At 36.5% G+C, this 3,391-nt stretch overlaps 1 protein-coding gene and 1 pseudogene across 8 annotated transcripts in view; both read left to right on the top strand.

Moving 5' to 3' along the window:
* The window catches only part of Erc1 (ELKS/RAB6-interacting/CAST family member 1), a 356,262-nt gene that overhangs the window by 224,147 nt on the left and 128,724 nt on the right, over nucleotides 1-3,391 (top strand). The gene's annotated exons all lie outside the window — the stretch shown is intronic.
* LOC113458062 lies at nucleotides 1,168-1,264 on the top strand (annotated as a pseudogene).

Raw genomic sequence — 3,391 nt, 5'->3', positions numbered from 1 at the left:
CTAAGACAATAAACAACTGTGTAACAAATGAGGATAATGACCTCCAAATATAAGCACTGTACAAATATACATTGCAATATGGTAAATATATATCAATACACAAACATTATATAAGTATCTTAATCAGAGGTAGAAATGTACACTGCAATATGGTAAATATATATCAATACACAAACATTATATAAGTATCTTAATCAGAGGTAGAAATGTACACTACAATATGGTAAATATGTACAATATATATCAATAAAATATATGTCAATACATAAAAAATGTTTTAAACAGGTAGAAACATGCATGCATACAATAGTCAATATAATTTAACTTTGTATCAATATACAAGAATCGATACCAATATATTTGTCTAAAGACAGTAACTCACAATTATAAATCTATTATCCCATCATCCCTCTTTTTTTTTTCCCCAAAATGATCCCTGAGCTTATAAAATTTCCTCCCCAACCTCCCAACCCCTAAATGATGTCCCTAAACCCAGGGGCAAACTTTACTGGGAGAGGGGAGGTCGTCCTCTAGAATTATTTCCAGCTGTCATGGGGGTGACGTTCTTTCTGGGGGATCTATGCTGGCTACTACTTCTTTCTCCTTGTTGATTCAACTTTTGGGTCTATATTTAATAGATTTTTTTCTCCGCCTTCTACAACCTTACCGATGAAAGTTTTTTAACTTACCATTTAAATTCATAACATAAAATTTTAAAGTTAATTGTAGTCATTCAGAAAATAGCATAATCTAGTTGGAGTTAAATAAGACATTTCCCATATAGGGTAAGAGCTTAATAAACAATTAGGATTTTATAGATGCTGTCAACACACAGGTGAAATGTACAGTACTATAGGATCACTACAGATGTATTTAGAATACTCTTGGGCTTTGTTTTTTCACCCTAGTGTTATTTATATAGGCAGTACTTAAAGTGCATCTGTGGGTTCATTTTCTACAGAAAGTTAAATATCAAGAGCCTGCACCACCTTACAGCAAAGGAACAGGCAATATTAAACTCTCAGACTGTGGCTTTTAAATCATAAGTAAAAGTGCTTGCTGCCAAGCCTGACAACTTGAATTCAGCCCCTGGAACTCACATGGTTAAAATTGTCATTTGATCTCCTGACAAGTGCCGTATGTGCACACAGACAGATTTTTAAAAGAACAGATGTGTGTTTGCTAAAACAGAACAATACAGAGAAAATTAGCATGTCTTCTACACAAGGATAAAATACAAATTTGTGAAGCATTCCATTAAAAATAAAAAAGTATGAACAAATTCCACTAGAAAAATAGATATGTCAATGAAAAGTAGGGGGCAAATTACCAATAAAATAAGGCATTAAGCTGACAAAGTAAGAGAACGAAATGAGAAAAATACATTCAGAACTATCTGAAGAAAATAAACAGAAGGGAAGGACATAGCTCTTAACAGTAACCCTGAATGTAAGTAGTCTTAATTCTTTACTAAAAACACAGACTTGCTTAACAAATAGCATGATCAAACAGAATGCTCCCTGTAAGAGACTCATTTCACATGTGAAAACATAAACAGAATGAACGAATTAAAGTAAGCAGAATCCCTACTGCATATTGATAGTCTTTCATAGGGTCTCTATTGCTGTGATCACAGAAACTCCTATAAGAAAAACATTTAATTGGGTGGGCTGTTTAGTTTCAGAAGTTCAGTCCATTATCATCATGGTGGGAGCATGGTGAGGAGCATAGTGGCACAGCAGACATTATGCTGGCTACGTTTTGATCAGAAAGCAACAGGAAGTGGACTGAGACACAGGGAGATACCTGAGGATAGGAAACTTCAAAGCCTGCCCCACACAATGATACACTTCCTGCAACAATGCCACACCCACTCTGACAAAGCCACACCTCCTAATAGTCCTACTCCCTATGAGGTTATGGGGGCCAATTACATTGATCAAGGGGACATTTGTTTGTAAGTTTCTGCCTCCAACTGTTGAGGTACCCAATTTTATAAGAAATAGTCATACAAATAAAGAAATTTAGCCTTCACTGTAATGGGGGTTATTTTAATACTAAGAGCAACCCTTTGCAGAACTAGAGAAAAAGTTCTAAAATTGATATGGTAGCACCAAAACTATAGATGCCTAAAGAAACCTAAGTGTGGAGCAGTACTGCAGGCATAATACAGTTTCGTTATAACACAGGGGACATGCTGTTTGCATAAATGAAGCCGTGAAGCCATGAAACATTAAGGGGATTTGAATCAGAGTATCTTCAGGACTCAATTCTCAATAAAGGTGTTAAAAATACATGGTGGAAGCTAGGCATGGTGGTGATGCTTGTATGCATTTAGGAGGCAGAGGCATCTCTCTGAGTTCAAAGCCAGCTAAGCCTACACAGTGAGATGTTGTCTCAAAACCGTTTCCTGTATAAAGGTGTGGCACCTGGTGGGTTCAACATGCCCCAGTGGAAGGCCACATATCCAAGTGTATAGGACAGTACTAACTGTACTTCATTTTTTTAAGAAATGAAAAAGGACAGAAAGTAAGGTTGGTGGGCAAGGGGAATGAATATTGTAGGTGAAGTTTTCTGTCTCATCAGCCAGTTTCCAAATAACTACATATAGGTTTATTATTAATTACAAGTGCTCAACCAATGTCTCAGGCTTTCTTTTTTAGCTAGCTTTGTTGTTGTTGTTGGTTTTATTTTTGTTTTTTGAGTTTTTTTTGAGATAGGATTTTTCTGTAGCTTTGGCGCCTGTCACTCTACAGACCAGACTGGCCTCAAACCCATAGAGATCCAGCTGTCTCTGCCTCCTGAGTGCTGGGATTAAACCACAAACAACTTGTACTTCTCTTCTTGCTTGCTCTGCATCTCATGGCTTCTCCTCCTACTTAGCGTTTCTCCCAAGCATTCTCTCTACCCTATAAATTCTCCCCTAGCCATCAGCCAATTTAGTTTGTATTAACAATGATCACAACACATCTCCACAGTGTACATTAGGATTTTCCACAACATTTCCCCTTGTATTTAATTAAAAAGGAAGGTTTTTACTTTAACATAGTAAAATTATATATAACAGAAACAGTTATCAAGTAGGAATTATAGTTGCAATATCCAGTCCATTTGTATTTTGAAAATTTTCTATCACTTATCTTATCCTTTTGAGTCTAAAGTTTTATGCCTAATTTACCTTTTATCATAACTAAGGAAATTTTTTTACGTATTTTTTTAAATTTATTTATTTATTTATTAAAGATTTCTATCTCTTCCCCGCCACCGCCTCCCATTTCCCTTCCCCTCCACCAATGAAGTCCCCCTCCCTCGTCAGCCCAAAGAGCAATCAGGGTTCCCTGCCCTGTGGGAAGTCCAAGGACCACCCACCTCCATCCAGGTCTAGTAAGGT

Source organism: Microtus ochrogaster, unplaced genomic scaffold (assembly GCF_000317375.1).
Source record: "Microtus ochrogaster isolate Prairie Vole_2 unplaced genomic scaffold, MicOch1.0 UNK1, whole genome shotgun sequence".
Classification (NCBI taxonomy): Eukaryota; Metazoa; Chordata; class Mammalia; order Rodentia; family Cricetidae; genus Microtus; species Microtus ochrogaster.
This window is presented reverse-complemented; position numbering and strand designations above follow the sequence as displayed.